The sequence below is a fragment of the Miniopterus natalensis genome, chromosome 6 (assembly GCF_054644295.1).
Source record: "Miniopterus natalensis isolate mMinNat1 chromosome 6, mMinNat1.hap1, whole genome shotgun sequence".
Classification (NCBI taxonomy): Eukaryota; Metazoa; Chordata; class Mammalia; order Chiroptera; family Miniopteridae; genus Miniopterus; species Miniopterus natalensis.
Window position 1 is genome coordinate 55,374,806 of NC_142086.1, and position 21,351 is coordinate 55,396,156.

Here is a 21,351-nt window from a genome sequence, read left to right on the forward strand (position 1 = left end):
GGGCCATGTGAGTGTCCTCGTGACAAGGCAGCTGGGTTTATCCTGAGCAAGTTAAGAGCAAGCAAAAAGCTGCAGTGCTTTTTATGACCTAGTTCAGAGATCGGAAAACTCAAAGGGCTTGATAGCAAATATTGACTTTGCATGTCAATATAGGCTTGCACGCTACTCACCTCAGTTGTTTTAGTGCAAAAACCACCACATACAATATGCAAACAAATGGGCATGGTAAGTAGACAGACTTAAGCAATACTATGAACCATCTTGACCTAATTAACATTCATAGAATGCTGCACTTAACTGAAGGATACATGCAAAATAAGAATTCTTTGCACAGCCCTGACCAGTGTTGCTCAGCTGGTTAGAGCATCATCTTGTGCATCAAAGGGTCACAGGTTTGATTTCCAGTCAGTGCACATACCCAGGTTGCAGGTTCCATCCACAGTCGGAGTGGCAAGCGATCGATGTTACTCTTTCCCTCTCTCTCTAGAATCAATGAAAATCATATCCTCAGGTGAGGATTTAAAAAAAAAATTCTTTGCAGAATAAGCTCAAAGAAAGTTCACTAAAAGAGACCTTATTCTGCACCTTAAAATGAGTCTCAGTAAACTTCAAAAGACCAAATTCTTACTGAGTATATTCACTGATCACATGTAAATTAAATTAGACACCAATAAGATTTGTATTTTTAAACTATGTAAGTAGGGTGTTTTTTAAAATCCCTGTGATATTTGGATACTAAAATACACATCTAATAATCCATGGTTGAAATAACAAATCACAAGTGAAATTAGAAAAGATTTCAAGCTAAAAATAAAAATTTTAAAAACAACATGTCAAAATTGCGAGATAGAACTAAAACAGTGCTTAGAGGATATTTTTCCCCTTCTTTTCGTCTTTTTTTCCCCCTTTTTTCTTTTCATATTATTTTTGTTTTGTTTTGTATGGCCAGCACCTCTACAGCAGCTTGCACACTTGAGGTCAGGGTCGAGCTCACAGTCAGGCAGCCTGAGGCTCAATCCCACCCACGAATGAGCCAAAAGGAAAAAGACCCAATTACAACAGGAGGGTCCATGTAACCCACACAAGGGCCGTTCCTAGAGCACTCACCCAGGTGCTTTCTGTGGTACTTCTCATGCTGTTTATCCTTTCTTAATACAGGCTAAAAATTGGCTTTCTACTTCCAATGTAAAATTCTTTTTATTGTCATCTATGTTGTTTTGCTGCCCCTATTTATTTGTGTAAGTCTCTCTCCTGTCTATTTTGCTTTGATGAGGTGTGTCATAAAGTACTGTGAACTGTGTGTTTACTTTGTTACATTTATTGAGAAGTAGAAGAAAGGTTGTTCTATACTGTCCAGGTGTTCTGTGATTGTCTTTGATGTCTGTGAAACATCCTGTGTAAATGGTTTCTGCTAAGTTTATATTGCAAATGTACTTTGAAATAAATTTTACCAGGATCCATCACACTTTCTTGCTATGGAAACACTGGTATGCATCTCTCAACATGGCATTCATGATTTATTCCTAAATTCTAGAGTAATGCTGAGAGTAGAATATTTTATTATCTGGTTATAATTACATTTGCTGTCCTGTGAGGATGGCAGTGTGAGATATTATCTCATTTTCCAGAAGAGGAAGGTGAAACCTGGACAGAGATGATTAAATGAGACAGCACATGAGAAAGTATCTGTGTTGGGCCTGATGTGCACATACATGTGTGTATATATACACATACATAGACACACATGTCTATTTAATTTTGTGTACTGAGATAGACGATAGACGAGGTTTTTTTCCCCCATAATAAAATCCATTCTTCAGCACATGTTTAAAAAGACTATATTTTTCCCATTGAATTGACTCAGAATCTTGATCAAAAATCAATTGACCTTATATGTGGAGGTTGATTTCTGGGTGCATTATCCTGTTCCATTGAAATGCTTGTCATCCTTAGGGCAATACTTGATTATAATAGCTTTGTAGTTAAGTCTTGAACTCACATTTTATAAATCACCTCCTTTTATTCCTTTTCAAGATTCTTTTAGCTATTCTGTACCAGTTACATTTCCAGATAAATTCTAGAATCACTTGACAGTTTCTTCAGAAGTGCCTGTTGGAGTTTTGATAGGGATCACATCTGGTATATAGATTAATTTAGGGAGAATTGGCATCCTAACAATTTTGATTTTAATAATACATGATCATGGTGTATACATTGTACTTTTAACTTTGGTGAAAGAAATTCTTGCCCTCTGGAACTTATGTTCTGGTGAGAAAGACTGCATAAAAATTTTTTTAAATGCCAGGTAGCTATTTTTCTTCTTTTAAAAAAAGTATATCAGGGTAAACAAAAATGGAGAAATGTAGTAGAAGTCAGGTAGTGGTGTCTCCAAGGATGAGGCATTTATGTAGTGATCTGAATGAAGGGAAGGAAGAAACAAAGAGCTTTCCAGGCAGCAAAGGCCTTGAGGCAGGAACAAGCTTGATGTCTTCCAGAAACAGCAAAAACACCTATGTACCTGGAGCAAACTCAGTGAGAACAATGCTAGGTAATGACGTTAAGCAAATGGTCAGAAGGTAGATCACGTGGGATTTGTAGGAAATGGGCAAGGATTTAGATGTTAGGGGCAGCTATTGGAGGTTTAAAAAAAATCTGAAAGGGTCCTGGTTAGGATTCAGCCAGTAAAAATAAACAAACAAGCAACCCCCCCTCCAAACAAAAAAATTCATCCTATACACACCTGTATGGCCTTCCAGGTTGTTAAAATATCAAAATATTTCAAATCTAATTAGGAAATAGCTGCTTCCATAGTAGCAGTCTTACCTGCCATGCTGGCTTCTTTCCCAGGAACCTCCAGCCCCCAAAATTCTGCCCCATGAACCAACAACTAAATAAGTAACCTAGCCCAGCAGAGGCTATTGAATTGGGGAAGTTAATCAGCTCAAGAACCTAAAATCATTTAAATTCATCAATCTAAAGGTTGAGTAAAGGTTTCACATCATTACAGTCCTAGAGCCTGCTTAGGACAGTGTGTCTTGGGCTTCCATTCCATCAAAGGTTAGTTGGGGCCCAATACCATTGCCTGGGCTCCCACTCAGTTCAGCAGGAATAAGAGGCCGGCTACAGAAATAGACTGAATGTCCCTGGGGTCTGAGATGAAGATAGAGGAAAGGGGAAATCCAGGGTATTTCTACATAAACAATCTGTCTCCTCAGCACTTCCTGAGTTGATTTGAAAGGCTACTGGCCAACAGCCAGCCTTTAGAACTTTTATATATTAACCACATCAAACTTTGTTTCTATATTCAAAGTCATAGAATTGTGGAGTACCAGGAGTGGTTTTTTGGTGTTTTTTTTTTGTTTTTCTGGTGTGTTTTTTTAATACATTGTGGCAAACGAAAATAGAAAATATCAACCTCTCCAACACTAAGTGCAACCTTAACATTCTCATAGCTGCCCTCAGTAAAGACAATGCTTGTGTAACAATCTGTAGTTCCTGGAATCCTAATCTCAACATAGAAATACAACAGTTGAAATAAAGCAATTCTAATTTCATATATGAAAGTTACTTTACACACTGTAATACTGAAAAATGAGTACATATGTCAAAATCTTAAAAACAGATTTCCCCAAAGTTGCATGAAATTTCTAAGGCTGCTTGCCATTTCCATCCATTTCACAAAATTCCTCCTCTTTGAAATTACATTCTGCTGCTCTTAAATCTATGATCCCAGTATCTCATTATATAGTATTAAAGTTCTACTTTATTCTCACATATTTAATTATTTGAACATCAACTCTTTCAGTTTCATTACCTGAGAGACTACTAAATATTTGCTAACATAAACTGGTAACATGAACCTAAACTAAAGGAAAAGCAACTGGAAAGTACATCAGGGAGAAATCTAAGCTCTACTTAGAAATAATCAATCTCTGGGCACCAGACATATATTCACTCACTTTTATTTTCTGACTGTAAACAATTTCACTCAACGAAGATAAGACTTTAAAAACCATACGCGAACACGGCCTGTTTTAGCAGAACACTTGCTGAAAAGCTTCACAGCTTTTACCTTTTTTTTTTTTTAAACACAAAACTACTTGTGAAATCCGAGATTTTCAAGTAGGTATGGTACATAAGATTGAGGGCCAGGCAGGACCTTAATGTAATCTTAGATGGAAATTATCCCTACAATCCTTTTTATATTCCAATATCATAATTTTTTAAATCAAAACTACTTACACCACAGCAAGCTGAAGCCTGGACAGACAGCTGAGACTGCCAGCAAGGCACCTATTTGTTCACAGACTAAACTTTGTTCCCTTGCTGGCCGATTCCGGATCAGGTTCACACTGATACACATTTACTGTGGCCTTGGAAGCCACCAACCCAGGAGGCAGGTGGGAGGGTTTGTGAATTTAACTCCTGCTTGATTACCACTTGTCCCCAGCTTCTTAAAGGTCGATTTCAATGTGTTTAAAGAGACAAATGTAAGGAAGGTCATAGGGAAAGCCTGAAAACTCTCAATAGTCTCTGATGGCTGGGCTTCGGGTTCAGAGGGCATTTTGTTCCCATATGTTCCTGGGGAAAAACACACAAAAACGATAGTCCTCTGAGCTTCAAAAATCTTGCTTTCTCCCTTTGATAGAAGTTTCCCAACTCCTTAGAATCTATACATTGTGCAATCATGGCAGGGGGGGAAAAAAAAGCAAGAAAGTTGCTTCTCTCTGGCAGTGTCCTATCACCTCCATCATCCCCAACTCCCACTAGTGAGGAAAATAATACAGACTTCCTGTTAAATTTAGGGCTTTTGGACATTGAAAACACCTGCCAATCTAATGTAAAGTGAGAACTTGGATCCCAAATTCTGTTCTTTGCCAGACAAAATATTATGCTGTTTATCCCCTCTCCTCCCTAAGTTTCTTTCCCTTCTCAGCTACTATATGTAATTTGTAGATTAGCCTTCAAAGCAAAACCCCACATTTTATGTACTTACTGCACTAATCATTTTATAAACATTCTCTCATTCTTTCCTAAGCATGACATTTGAGGATCATCTTCAATTCTTCTTCGTCTGATTCTCAGTATCCAGTTGAGCTCCTTCACTACTTCCTCTGTAATCCTCTGTAATCAGCACTGAGTAGGCAGAATCACGGTCGGTCCCTCCCAAAGATGTGCGTGCCCTGACAGCCAAAACCTGTGAATATGTTACCTTGAGTTCCAAAGATGCTTTGCAGATGTGATTAAGGTTAAGGATTTTGAGATGGGGAGATTATCCAGATGGGTCCGAAGTAATCACATGAGCTGTCTAAGAGCAGTGAACCTTTTCCCCAGCTGCGGTGAGAGAGGCCGAGTGAGGACTCGACTTGCTTTTGCTGGCTCTGAAGATGGGGAAGGGGGCTACTTGAAACTGGAAAAGGGAAGGAAACAGATTCTCCTCTAGAGCCTCTGGAAAGGGATGCAGCCCTGAGACACCCTGGTTTCAGCTCAGTGAGATCCATGCTGGATTTTAGACCTACAGATTGTAAGCTAATAAATTTGCATTGTTTTAAGCCACTAAATTTATGATAATTTGTTATTGCAGCAACAGACAAATAATACAGGTACTTTAATTTCAAAAAATGTCCCGTTGCAATATAATACCTAGAACTGAACAGTGTACTCCAAATGAGGTCTGATGGAGATACGCTAAATGGCAATGTGGCAAAAGTACAGTTGTGGAAAATCTAGTGAAAACGGAATAAAGTCTGGATTTTAGTTAACAGTTTTGAACCAATGCTATTTTTATTTTATTTTTTTGAGACAGAGAGAGAGAGAGGGAGAGAGAGAAACACACATCCTGACCGGGGATTGAAACTGCAACCTGGGTATGTGCCCTGACTGGGAATTGAACCTGCCACCTTTTGGTGCATCAGATGGTGCTCCAACCAACTGAGCCATACCAGCTAGGGCCCAATGTTAATTTCTTAATTTTGACAAACGAGCCATGTTTGTGCAAGATGTTAATTTGACATTAGGAGAAACTGGGGAAAGGTACTATTTTTGTAACTTCTTAGTAAACTCAAAATTACTCAAAAATTAAGAAGTTCATTAAAACAAAAAATAAACATTTAAAAAGTTATTAGAGTAGCTGTGGTGGAGATAGCTTGGAGAGAGAAGCGATTAGAACCAAATATAGGCCAGATGGGAAACTGTAGGAGTGATCTTGTCAGGAGGTGATGAGGACCTCAAGGGGTTAAAGTCATGGAAATGCAATGAAAAGAGCTAATACAGATATGATACATTTCAAAATAAAAAATCAACAAAATACTTGCAATAGCAGAGAGCAGAGGCAAGAATAACGATACCAGTAACGAAAGATGAAAATTAGAGGAGGAAGCTGGTTTAAAGGAAAATGATATTCATTTAATTCATTCATTCAATAAGTATTTGTAGGTACCTACTATCTCAGGCTCTGTGCAAGGCACTGGGGAGGTGAGAGTAAGTTTATAAATGCCATATAGGAAGTGACCCTAAAACGTCCTAGTTGGATTCTCTAAAAGACACCTGGAGATTACAAGTGAGAGGACAGAACTGGAAGAGCTGAGAAAGGTGATATCGAGCAAGGAAGAACCTAAACTTAACTGGGAACAGAGGCACAATTCGGGGAAGAGAGGAGCAGCAAAGAAGACAGGGAAGGAGTGGACCAAGAGCTCTGAAAAGAAACAGGGTACAGAAACCAAGATAAAATAGAGATCAAAGAAGAGGGGTTCCACCAGATGCACTGCACAAGAAATGATACACAAAAGACCACAAGGCAGTGGGTACAAAGATGGAAGGGGATCACTGACGGCAGAGGGGATGGCTCAAGGGAACTCTAGACACTTTCAGTGAAGCCTGAATGGAACCCAGACTACAGAAGTCAAAGTTTTCTCACAAGGAAGCATTTCTCATTAAAACGCCTTGAGGAAATGGGATTCCATTAATTTTCATGCTTTTCAAACAGGGATATTTGGATAAGTCTTTATGTAGCATCAGCTTTATTTGGAAAGAAAAAAAAGTACTGGAACAGAGAGGAGTGCAAAAATTGGATGAGCTTTTAAGATAAATTCTGAAATGTAAGTATAGAATGTTTTTATAAGAGGTCTCCTTCCCACTTCTAGGGCTACAAACTCACTCTCTACTTCTACAAAAGGGCTCCTTGGGTAGAATCATAGTGGCCAGCCTTGCTGCAATGTTGTGTTTGCTATTGAAACTCAGGATACTTACAATTTAAAAAATAACTTTATGATCTATGGCGTCACATGGAAAATTCCAACAAATATTTCATATTCAAAGAAGAAAATAATGGACAAAATCTTGAATTTATCATATTTACCATTTTGCTATTGCTATTTATGTAACCATATATTTTCTATCCTTTATGTCTCTAGCTAGAGCTTAGCTACACACTTAGAGGGAAGTCAGTGTCAACTATAGTCAGATGCTTAATCAATGCTATTTGAGAATGATGAATATATACTAAATACCAATACTATATACATACATACACACATATATGTATATACACATGCATATATAATGTATATACATATATGTGTGGTATGTCTGCGTATACATATGTATATATCTGTATACAGTAGTCCCCCCTTACCTGTAATTTTGCTTTCTGTAGTTTCAGTTACCCACAATCAACTGTGATCCAAAAATATTACATGAAAAATTCCATCAATAAACAACTGATAAGTTTTAAGTTGCGTGCTGTCCTGAGCAGTATGATGAAATCTTGCATCATCTCGCTCGGCTGGTGTGGCTCAGCAGTTGAGCATCAACCTATGATCGAGGAGATCGTGGTTCAATTCCTGGTCAGGGCACATACCCAGGTTGCAGGCTCAATCGCCAGTCGGGGGCATGCAGGAGGCAGCTGATCAGGGACTCTTTCTCATTATTGATGTTTTTATCTCTCTCTCCCTGTCCTTTCCTCTCTCTCCTTCTCCTTTCCTCTCCTGAAATAAAAAATATATATATTAAAAAAAAAAAGAAATCTTGCACCATCTGGCTCTGTCCTGCCCAGGGCGTGAATCATCCCTTCGTCCAGCATATCCATGTTGTACAGCTACCTGCCTGTTAGAAAATTAGAAGCCATTTGGGTTATCAGATCAACTGTCTCAGTATCAAAGTGCTTGTGTTCAAGTACCCTTATTTTACTAAATAATGGCTCCAAGTTGCAAGAGTAGTGATGCTGGCAATTTAGATATGCGAAAGAGAAGGCATAACGTGCTTCCTTTAAGTGAAAATGTGAGTACAGTACAATAAGATATTTTGAGAGATCACATTCACATAACTTTTATTACAGTATGTTATTATGATTGTTCTATTTTATTATTAGAAATTACTGTTGTTAATCTCTTACTGTGCCTAAACTTTATCATAGGAAAGCTAGCATGGCCCCTGCATGTATAGGAAAAAACAGTATCAAGCAGGTCCTTGAATAACATCATTTCGTTCAATGTTGTTTCATTATAATGTTGATGAGATGCCATAGGAACTTGACCCTTCTTTATATCAATTAGCCTATAGTAAAATTAATTTCGTCATACATCATTTTGCTTAAAGTTTCCAAACCTATCAGTGACATTATGTGAGAACTCACTGTATACAGGATTCTGTATTATCTGTGATCTTAGGCATCCAAGGATGGGGTGGGTGGTGGGGAGACTACTATATATGTATGAACATGAACACATATGCTATAGACATAAGTGTTAATATAAGAATTGGTGACTGTGCTTCAAATTCTAATTATATAGAAACAACTGAAACCCTGACTTATGTGTAGGGCACAACATACCAGTAAAATGGAAGTGCAGTTTTTATATGTAATTTTCTGCCAACCAAATTAAACTACTACTTTGGGTGCTCACTTCGGCAGCACATATACTAAAATCAGAATGCTTCAGAGAAGATTAGCATGGCCCCTGCGCAAGGATGACACACAGATTCATGAAGTGTTCCATATTTTTAGAAAACATAAAATACTACTTTGGCATTAGGTCTTCATAAACCAGGCTAAGCATAAATTTGAAAGCTTTGCTCTGATATTTTCCATCTAATTTTAAACAGCCTTGGTCTACAAGCCACAAGGTAATGCTTCCACCAAGTAAAGATTTATTTAATATCTCTTCTGTGAAGCCATTAGAGCAGCAACAGTAAGTAATATGCAGGAGATTCTTGAAAATGTCATGGGAAAAATATGTAGAGTTAGTACATTTTCTAAAATCAATTGTCTAGTCTGATGTCATCTGAGTGGAGATAGTAGTAGCATCATCATTTATTACCCTAATGTTAATTCTAATAGAAATTTTTACTGTTTAAAGAAAACCAATTTTACAAATGGTCAAATGAAACCAGTTTTTTTCTAAATGTCTGGGTTTCTAAACTAAAAGTTTTACAGCAACTAGCTCTCATTACTCTGTCTTGTATACACTGCCTGAAAGTAATACTTGGGGCTAAGAAACTAAAAGCTAATGTAACACTAAACGTGGAAGACAGAATTACAGCTCTCACAAATGTTTCATCCAGCCTAGGGTGTTGACTTTCACAATGAATAACAACTATGGAGGCATGTTGTCACTTCTAAACATCATCTATTGCAAATCTCTGTTGTCACATTTTAAAGGAATTTGGACATTATCGTGTTTTGAGAAAACAAATTTCAGTTGATATCCTAGGGAGTGATAAATTATTTTTTTTTCCTACTTGACCTTCATAATCATGAGATTGGTAGAATTCTGCACTTTGGTCTTACCTAGAAAAGTTGAAGAAGCATGTTCATAAAACCAGCAATTCAACTCCCAGGCACACACCCTAGCAGAGCTGCCCAACTGCTGTGCCATGGTTCCCGAGTATGCAATGAATGGGCTCTAGGTATGCCCAGATATGGATCTCCTCAGCCCTCTAGTCAAGCAGAAGCACCTCAGACCAGGGACACAGTTTCTTCAGTGCAGTGTATTGTACAAATATTAGCTATCATTTTCTATGTGTATATGACATGAGAAAGGTTAAGAAACATTGATGGAGAAGTCCTTGAATATGTATGGCAGATACATATACAGAGATATATGTATATATAGGAGCAATGCTTGTGATAATTAAAAACTAGAATACTGTAACCCAAATGTCCATCAATCAATTCATCTGCAATAAGTCCTGGAACACTCACATAATGCAATACTCTACAGCAGTGAAGACTAATGAACAAGAGCTATGTGCATTGACATGAATAAATCTAAGACTATAATGTTGGGCAAAAACCCAGTAAGTCCCAGAAAAATACATACAACATGATTCCATTTTTATAAAGTTAAAAAACATGTAAAACTAATCAATAAACTGTTTAGGAATGTAGAGGCATGATAAAACCACCGAAAGAAGAAAATATTAACACAAAATTCAGGACTTTGGTTACCTCTGAAGGAGCAAGAAAAGTTTGGGATCAGAGAGAAGTACACAGGAGATACTAGAGGTAATGGTTATATCACTTTTTTGAACTCAGCTGTAGGTACACATATGTTCTCCATATAATTATTCCAATAAGCCTATGGATATTTTATAAATATTTTGTATCTACTCAATATTTAATATCTTTTATAAAAGCCCTAATTTGTCCAAGGGTATACAGCAACTGCATCTGCCATCTCTGCAACAGGAGAAGAGAGCACCAAATTATAGGGACCCTGCAGGTCAGACACTGAACCTTCAAAAGGCCCCACCAACTCAGACACAACTACAACAATAAAAGATTTGAAAGTTATACAATAATTAAAATTAAAACTAAATTCAATATGCTACCATTTTATGAGGCACCATATATACAAATTTTAACATTAAATAAATGTGGTTTTAAAGAATCAGGACTATATAAACTGCCAGCCTATGGATGAATAGGTCCTCTTGCTATTTTCTAAACAGTCAACATTTCATTGTGTATTTAAACCAACAAAAGACATTTACAGAATGACAATACTTTAATTCATCATGTATATCCAGCAACGTTTGCTTAGTCAAATGCCTGTCTTGTTTGTCAATGTCATTTAAGGGCAGGTTTATAAAACTTCAAGAGCAAGAACTGGGTCTGTTTCGACTGATACGACTACCAAGGAAAACACAATGAAATCCTTTTTAACAATTCACGCCTGTACTCTGTCGCTTGTATTTTGAGGGCTAGACCGTGGAAAGCCATTTTTCTGAGCATTAGATATTTTGTCAATCCAGAAGAGATATAATAAACTGCAAAAATATAAACTTAACCTCCAAATTAATTAAATTTACTATTTTTGATGTAAAATATAAAAGAAATCCAGCTTGAACTCTCCTTTTAATGTTAAAAAAAAAAAGAGCCACTAAAAAGCATAGTTAATGTTTACACAAAAGCAATTTTTCCCCCCCTTTTTTTTTCCCCCATTTTTTTTAAAGTTTTAATGGGTGAGTGACCTTGCTGGAATTCCCCAGCAGTTCTGGAGTATCTGTTTGGAAGTTTCAAATAGAAACTACTTTCACATGATACATTAGAATGGTATGTCAAGTGGTATTAGTCTCTGAACCTTGAACTTGGATATCACAGATGAATCAATACACTTTATACAAAATGAAAGGCTTCCTTCCTCTTAGGTCATTTAAGAAAATATCACATTTTAATATGTATAATATTATGTATTCATAGGGCCAATTATACACAGAAAAACTTCACATATTTACCCAATTCAAGAAATTTACCCTTGGTACAGCTTCAAGTTATCAAAGAAATAGGACAAATTTTAAGTATGTCAAACACTGAATATATCATGCTGAAGTGGAAGTCTGAGCCCATAATTAATTTCTGTTACATTAATATAACTGCCTTAAAATCTAAGTGATATAATGCATTTTTCATTTTGCTTTATTTTGGCATTTCTAAAGTATCTATTTTCATTGAGAGGAAGTTACTTCAGATTTACTGTGAAAGGGCTTATGGGAAACCTGTCTTTTCCACTGTGAGGTGGTTATGAAACTAACCCTAAGTTACTGAAAATCAATACAGTCATAAGCAACAGTGGGGTTGATTTAGAATAGAAACAAAATATTTCCCCAATCTAGGCCACACCTCTAGTTTCACCCTTGGCACTTCTCTCCCTCATTTTCAGAAGGTGAAAGTACAATAAGGGATGTCCTGGAATTTTAGCCCAGTCATCTATCTTGCTCTGAAAAGCTGTTTCAGGACACAACAAAATTAAACATTTCACAATCTGTGTTTCTACAGAATAGACTGGTGTTTCAGAAGTTGAGATGAGGGGTAAATGAGTAAATGGAGAAAGGATAGAGGGAGGAGACTTTTTAATATTTTTCCTAGAATATCTCTACACTATTTTATAACACTGGCTGGAATCTTCTGTGAAACCTCAGAAAACCTCAGTGGGCCTAAGGACCTCCCTGGGCTGCCGAGAAAATAAGTAAAGATGTTTCTGGGGGCTGACAGCAAACACACAGGATTGCAAGACTAATATTTCAAAAGAGGGAGGAAGCAGAGGGTGCTACTATTTGGAGCAGGGATATTCCTAGGAAACTCATTCTAAAATAGAAGAAAAATAAGGTTCCAGTCATATCAAGGTGCCTCTGGTTGGAACTCTTTAGAGACATATAATTTTGAGACACAGTTTAATTCAAAGTTCCTTCTGACTGAACTCCTAGGAACTTGTCTTTAAGTTCCACCAAAAGAGCCCAGCTTTCTTCTGGAAAGTTGGGTATAGCTTTCACTCACCACTGTGAATATCAGAAGCAGAAAACAGCTAGAAGAGAGAAAAAAATGAAGAGAAATGGCAATGATGGCACAGTGGCAGGTGCTGACTTCCTCTGTCCATCAATAGGAATAACTAGATACCTGAAAAGTTATGCCATATTGTTTTCTTCTTTTTCTCCCGCCCCCCCCCCCATGCTTCAGTTTGGACAATTTCTACTGACCTATTTTCAAGTTCACATATTCATTCCTCAGCTGTGTCCAGTCTGTTGATAAGCCTGTCAAATAAGTTCTTCATCTTGGATACCATATTTTTTATTTTAGTGTATCTGTTGGACTCTTTATAATTTACATTCCTCTGCTAAAATTCCTCATCTGTTCATGCATATGCCCCACCTTTTCTACTAGATTCTTTAACATAATGATCATAATTAAAGTCCCTGATAGTTTCAACATCAGACTTGGTTCTCTTGGTCCAGCCTCAATCTTGGGCAGCCCTTATACACTCAGGCCTTGGCAATGAGGCTTTCTGCACCCCCACCTCAACCCTATTACAGTGAAATGCTACCTTGTATCTGTGAAGGAACAATGCAAGAAACTCTCCCGCTCCCTGTGTCCCACACTCAACACAGGGTAGCAGTAGTTACTGGTGGAGAGGTTCCTGCACCTCCTTATGGCAAAAAGCTTTTGCTTTTACCCTACCACCAGTGAACCTTTTCCTGGCCCCTGAAAATAGAAAGGTTTCCTGTTCCTCCTCCAGTGCATTAAAACTTTTGCTTCGTATGAAAAAGTGATTGGTAAAGTAGCAGGGTTTTATAACTGTGTCCTAAAACATTGCTCTCTCCAATCTTCTGTCTTGCCCTCAATCTTTTATGAGCACCAGTGGAAGATGCTCTAAGTGTAATTGTGTCTCTACAAAAGATAAGTTGAAGTCCTAACCCCTGGTATCTGTGAATGTGACTTTATTTGGAAGTAGGCTCTTCACAGATGTAACAAGTTGAGATGCAGTCATACTGGAATAGGGTACGCCCTAACCCAACATGACTGGAGTCCTTATAAACAGAGAAAACATGGTGGTATAGAAAATCCTAGACTTCATTTCCCAACAGAGGGTCAGCAAGATGGCAGAGTAGGAAGTCCCAGGTCTAGTTCCCCCCAGAGACATTAACTTAACAACAACATGTTGTCTAAACAGCCTTTATGTGGCCTCCAGAACCAGTTAAAAAGTCGTAGTACCCCAGGAAAGCTCAAAACCAGGAACAGCCACATTGACATGGGTAAGATATTTCATTTCACCTGTTATAGCCCTTCCCCCAGGCTGGCACAGTTCATCTTGATCAGAGTAAACATCCAACTCACTAATTCTGCACCAGGAGGGAAAGAAAAGATTAGAATGTATGTGTAATGTTCCAGCTTTCTGGGTGACTGCCTGAGAGACTGGTTTCTGTCTCAGCTGAGTTGGATTGCTGAGGCAGTTGGCATACTTTGGATCCCTAGGGCAGTGAAGAGCACAGAGGCTAGCTGCAGCACCAGAAAAACTGCAGTACCACAGACCAACACTACAGGGAGTAAGAGATTACAAACTCCTCAGAAAAAAACTGGTGAACCTCTCTAATTGGGAAGGCACATAGCAAGCCCAGAGAAGATGCATCTCCATATAGGGTTTGAGAGGCCCCCAGAATCTATAGTAGGGCTGACTGATGAAGGTATTCCCCTGAATGAAACCAGCCCATAGAACGGGGAGAGGATTTGTACTGTTTTTTCAAATGCATAAATCCCAGCGAAAAATAACAAGGCATCTGAGGAGACATGGAGACATGAGCCAATCAAAGAAACAAAACAAATCTCTGAAACTGACCCTAAAGAAATGGAGGTCTATGAATTACCTGACAAAGAATGCAAAATAATTCTCAAAGATGCTCAATGTGCTACAAGAGAACACAGATAAACAACTAAAAAAAATCAGGAAAATGATACACGAACAAAATGAGAATATCAACAAAGACAGAAAGTATAAAACGAACCAAACAAATTCTGGAGCTGAAAAATACAAATGGGGAAATACACAAATATATGGAAATTAAACAACACATTCTTAAACAACTGTGGATCAAAGAAGAAATCACATGGGGAATTAGGAAAGATCTTGAGACAAATGAAGATGAAAACACAACATATCAAAACCTATGGAATGCAAAAAAAAGCAGTACTAAGAGAGGAGTTTATAGTGGTAAATGTCTACACTAAAAAAGAAGAAAGATTGCCCTGGCTGGTGTGGCTCAGTGGTTAGAGTGTTGGCCCATGCACCAAAGTGTAGCAGGTTCAATCCCTGGCCCTGGTTGTGGTGTGTGCAGGAGGCAACCAATCAATGTGTGTGTGTCTCTCTCTCCCCCTCTCCCTTCCTTCCACTCTCTCTAAAAAAAAAAAACAACACTAAAAAAACACACAAAAAAACAATGGAAAAAATATCCTCAGGTGAGGATTAACCAAAAAAGAAGAAGAATCTCAAATCAATAACCTAACTAGAAAAAGAACTAGAAAGAACTAGAAAAAGAACAAACTAAGTCCAATTAGCAGAAGGAATGAAATAGTAAAGATTAGGGCAAAAATAAAATAGAGAACAGAAGAACAAGAGAAAACAAAATCAATGAAACTATGAGCCGCTTTTTTTTTTTTTTTTTTAAAAAAGACCAACAAAAATGACCATTCTTAGCTAGACAAAAGAAGACTCAAATAACAAAAATCTGAAATGAAAGAGGAGACATTACAACTGGTACCACAAAAATAAAAAGAATCAGAAGCATCTACTATGAACAATTATACACCAACAAACTGGATAATCTAGAAGAAATGGATAAATTTCTAGAAACATACAACTACCAAGACTGAACCATGAAGAAATAGAAAATCTGATGAGACCTATAACTAGAAAGAACAGTGAATCAGTACTCATAAACCTCTCAACAGAGAAAAATCCAGGACTAGATGGCTTCATAAAGAATTCACACATTTACAGAAGAATGAACACCATAGCTTCTCAACTATTCCAAAATAATGAAGAGGAGGGAACACTTCCAAAGTTATTTTATGAGGGCAGCATTACCCTGATACTAAAATGAGACAAAGATACTACAAGTAAACTACATACCAATATCCTTGATGAATATTGATGCAAAAATTCTCAACAAAACTCTGGGGAATCAAATTCAACAATATATTAAAACGGCTGTACACCATAACCAAGAGGGATTTATTCCTGGAATGTAAGGATGGTTTGTCATACAAAACTCAATCAATGTAAACACCACATTAACAGAATGAAGAACAAAAACCATATGATAATCTCAATTGATGAAGAAAAAGCATTTGACAAAATTTAACACCCTTTCATGATAAAAACAGAGATTAGAGCTATGCTGCCACAAGCATAGGCAAGCCAAGGATTGCCAGTAAACACCAGAAGGTAAGAGAAGGGCATGGAGCAGAATCTTCCCTAGATCCCTCAGAGAGAGAGAGCATGGACTACTGACTCTTTGATTTTGGACTTCTAGCACCCAGAACTGTGATAGAATACATTTCTGGTGTTAAGTCATTCTTGTTTGTGGCACTTATGTTATGGCAGCCTTAAAAAACTAGTAAAAGGGTCTCATCAAAAAGAGCTTAAAATGAATGCAGACTCCCTTTTGTCTTGGGCTCCTGGTTGTTTTAAACTGTTACTCTAGCCCATACTCAGACTTCAAGAATTCATTAAAATTGTAGCTGCTTTCTTCTTATCCATGTTTATGGTGGATGCCTCTTCCTCCCATGTTCTGCCAAAGGTAAAAACAGTTCCTGTATCCCATCTCTCTCAGAAGGGCTTGTCTCTCTTTGGAATTTCAGTTCATCTGATTGCCTTATGACTTCAGCTCTCTAATGGGCTCAGAAAAACTTGACTTTGTGGATTATCAGGCTTTTTCTCACTGTTAGGGTAGGAGAAATGTTCTCTTGCAACTTTCAACATCCTAAACAGAAGCAAAACTCTCTTCCCATAATTTAATATGAACTTTTTTAGATTTGAGAGTTTATTTAATTTCCACATACAACTACAAATGCTTTGTTAAAATTTATCTTTATTGTTGAAAGTATTACAGATGTCCTCTTTTTCCCCCCATTGACTCCCCTCCCCCCAGTCCTGTTCCCTCCCTAGGCCTTCACCACACTATTGTCTGTGTCCATGGGTTATGCGTATATACATATAAGTTCTTTGGTTAATTTTAAATTGCTTTATATTACCTATGGTGGTTAAGAGTCCAAGTCCTAGAATCAGACAGGCCTGGATCCAAATCCAGACTTTACTCCTTACTAGCTATATGCTCATGGGAAAGGTATTTAATGTTTCTAAGCCTTTTTCCTCAACTATAAAATGGACATCTATATTCATTAAGCATATTGAACAAAAATTTTATTGATAATCAGGATTTATTTACTTAGTTTTAGAGTATATCAAATACTGTTGCAGAATATATTATTATACATATGTATATGTATGTATATATTTTAAAATATATTCTTAAATCTAGAACAGCATTTCCTGATACACTATTCCAAGATACGCTATTAAGATTTTTATGAGCAAAAATGTTCTGAAGTTCAGATAAGTTTGAAAAATGCATTATAAATATCCAAAAAAGAATGCACATTTTCCAAACTTATTACACAATGCTTTCAGTGTAGAATCTTTTTTAGTTGTGTCAGCATTTTGAATAACACAGTTGGGAAATAGTGAGTTAAAAGCTTGGACATATTTATTTTGTCCGCACTATAGCAAAATTTGTGTCAGCAAAGACGTTGGGAGATATTTTCTTTCTGCCACTTCAACACTTTTACTGAAAACAAGATCTTTCTGCTTCTACACCACTTCTGCTAGAAGGTATGATGAGCTTTGCATTATTTTTACACTGATAGTTCTGTCTGTCTGTTCTCAGGTTTTCCACTGTTACTCATCAAACACCAAAATGATGAGATGCTTGAGTTCTCTAAAAATGAACATAAAGTTCCAGTAAACATGTAAAGCATGTTCAATTAATACATTTTAAATTATTTAGAATAATGTATACTTATAACCCAATATGATCATTTAATCAGCAACATGTTATTCATGATGCTTTTGGTAAAATTACTTGCCCTTTATGAGAAATGTCCATTTTAATGGCTCTGTGGTGTTTCTTATGTCTACTCACATTTTTTCTTTGAAAGACACAGAGCATAAATGATTAAAAAATATATATTTCATTATTTCTCTAAAAGTCTAATGTTGGTTTAGTTCCCCTCTTTCAACCTTGAAAAATGGGGCAGGATAGAAGATTTTACTTCAAAAAGTACTGTTTCTCTTTAGGTCAAATACAGAAAGGAGAAAAGTTAAAAAAAAGAAGAAAAGAAAAAGTCAAATAAGAGCACATTTTACCAGCAGAACACCACTTAGCTAAATATTCTCATCTTTCACTCAAAATGCCAGCTTTGTTTAACAAAGTACTGCAGAGCTTACTGAAAGTTCTGCAGTCCATGCCCTGCTTTCTCTCTGGCCTGCAGATGTCTCTACAATTCTCAGACTCAGTTTTAAATTACAAAAAGAGAGACAAAATTGAATTAGGAAAGTATACATCCCATGAACAGAAAGACATATCCTAATATACTCTATAATGTCTCACTTAACTTCACACACACACAATATAGCTCTGATTTTGGCTACTATATAGGTTAAAGAGTCACATGCTTTACTCCCACTCCTCCACCCCAATTCAGTTGTTGATTGTATTAAAACCAGTTTTCTTGAGATACCACTGACACTAATACCTTGTATTAGTTTAAGGTGTACAACATTATAATTTCATTATGTGTAAATATTGCAAAATGAAAAACCTATTTCTAAGTCACTAATTTTCTACCACAGAAGGAAGGAAGCCACAAACACTGTAATCTCATACTACCTCATGATTAAAGTCGGAGAAACTAGAGTAATTAATGTGCTGGTTGGTATCTTTGACAGCAGACTTTCAAAAATATATAATTACTAAGTTTGAATCAACCTTGGAAATGTCCTGGACATAACATTAGCAGAGGCTGGTAGCCATGACTGTCATCTCTGTGTACGTCTTATACCTAGGGAATTTCCTAATACAGAAAGCAAGCTTTTCCAGAAGAGCAATTTCACAATTTTATAGTTAAATCAAATAGGTTTTCTGGGTTCCTATGTAGACTCAAATGTCTGTGACCTGTGCCACAGAAAAAAAATTCATGACTCTCCATCCAATTACCATTTCTAAGCAACTCTTCAATGAGTCAAATTTACAACTGCCTTTAACCACTATGGAGGATGTTCCATACATTAACTTTACCTGGTTTGATGTTACTATTACATTCTTTGTTTTGTTCTCTTTATGTCTTCATCCCTTTGTACTGTATGTATTTTTAGAAGCCATTTCAAATACTTTTTAGAAGAGAGCAAGATGTTTTAGAACAGAGCAAGATGTTCTAATTAATTCAATTTTTAAAAATCACTTAAAAAAATAAGTCCCCACAACTCAGGTTACAGGTCTCATTGTTGCAAATATGCATTTCTGTGAGTACAAGTTAAATTCATTCATTTAATAAATAACTTCTAAGTGCCTACCATGTGTCAGGCACTACTCTGGATATTGGGGGAAACACTGGTGAATAGTGTCAGAGAGAAGTGCCATGGAGAATAAAGCAGGGAAGAAGAATAGGGGTGGCACAGGATGGCCAGAAAGGGCCTTAGTGTGATGACAAATCATGACTTGAAGGCTCTGAAGGTGAGGGACTAAACCGCATAGATATGTAAGGCAAGTGCATTCCAGATACAGGGAATATCAAGTACAAAGTTCCTGAGGCAGAAGAAAGCTTCGCATTTCTGAGCATCAGCCAGGACACTACAGTAGCTGGGGCTGATTGTTAGGAGATGATAGAGAGATAAGGGGAGAGCAAAGGCAGATCAGAAAAGGCCTAGGAGACCATTATAAGGACTTTGGCTTATAACTGGAGTGAGATGAGAAGCAATTAGAAGGTTCTGAACAGAAGTTAAATAGCCTGGAAGAATTTACAGTATGTGAAATGTCTAAATGACGCTCGGTAGCTGTGGAAAGATTTAGTACACAAATATTTATTGAATTTGTACTATTTACTAGGATTTCCCTAAGCAGTGGGCATACAGTGGTAAGTAAAACGCACATCAGTCCTCGTCATCTTGAAGTTTTAGTCTTGTGGATAAGAATATTAACAAACGATTAAGCAAATAATTAAAACTGTGCCAGGTCTGAGATGAACTGGGTGACTTATGAAATAGCGAGGAAGGACAGTCTGCCCTAGTCTGGGCTGTGGGGGAAGGCCTTTGAAGAAAAAAATATTTAAGGTGAGATCAATAACATAAGGAGGAATGAGTTAAGTGAAGACGTATGAGAAAAACAAGAACATTCCAAGCAGCAAGTTATCTGCAAAAATCCCTGAAGAAAAAACGAATGTCACCTTCAGGAAATTGGAAGGCCATTGTGGTTGAAGTAGGCAAAGAATGAATGAATATTTTGGGTTGAATTCTAAGGGCAGTAAAATACCAAGAGTTTAAAGTAGGAAACCAAAAAGATTAGAGCTGGTTTTTTTTAAAGATGACTCTAAAAACAATAAGATTAGAAGAGACAAGAGTGAATCCAGGAGACCAGTTAAGAGCTATTGTAGAAGTGCACACAAAGATGGTGGTGAAGTATAGTGAACATGAAAACAGAAAGAGATGTGTAGCTTGGAAGATAACCAGGATGTAGAAAAGACAGAATTTGATGGTGGATTAGAGTCCTGAAGGTTGAAGAGAAGGTCAAAGAGGCTACCTACTTTTCTTGACCTTTTTCATGGATAGATCCTACCTTTTCCATGGAGAAAAGATAAATATCAATGTGATTCTTTTGGGGGGAGGAACAACAAAAAGTTGATCATATATGATAATGAACCTTTATGCCACTGTTGCCAATCATCATATACAAAAGAGCCTCAATTTGCACAATCTATGCAATTTGTTCTGTTTCTACCCATGCATGAAGTTTGGCTGACTGTTCAGAAAAATGAAACAGTTGGATTCTCCATTTTAAATCTGCTAAATATTCATGTTGCTAGGATTATATATATTTATATAATTTGTAAGGAGGAAAAACCAGTATTTTCTATAATAATCCATCCAAACTTAAATAAATACTGTCAGGGCACCAAATGTAATTTTTCAGTACACTAAAGAATTACTTCTTTGCAAAGAATTGGACTGCACAACCCCTGGGAGAAAACGTCATTCCCTATTGTTGTTCATAGATAATATAAAAGTCACCTATTTCTAACCAACGCTATTACCAAAAAGGTGGATATCTGTTTTTAGAGAAACAGTTGAATAAGCTAATGTCCGTGACTTATTTATTTTTAATCATTAAAGATAAATTTAGTTAGCCAAAGGAAAAAAATGGCATTTTCTAGACCATCGGGCTCCTACTCATAGGAACTCAGTCCTCCACAGCCTATCTTCCAGGGAATCCTCAAACCATGTTAAGCTAAGTGGAAGTCTTTTGTTTGCC

At 37.0% G+C, this 21,351-nt stretch overlaps 1 protein-coding gene and 1 non-coding gene across 2 annotated transcripts in view; one reads left to right on the plus strand and one right to left on the minus strand.

The window, feature by feature from the left end:
• MAP3K13 (mitogen-activated protein kinase kinase kinase 13) overlaps positions 1 to 21,351 on the minus strand; it is a 125,967-nt gene that overhangs the window by 95,720 nt on the left and 8,896 nt on the right. The gene's annotated exons all lie outside the window — the stretch shown is intronic.
• LOC148092918 (U6 spliceosomal RNA) lies at positions 8,896 to 9,002 on the plus strand. The gene has a single exon (XR_015714712.1). It is a non-coding gene; the product is annotated as a U6 spliceosomal RNA (small nuclear RNA).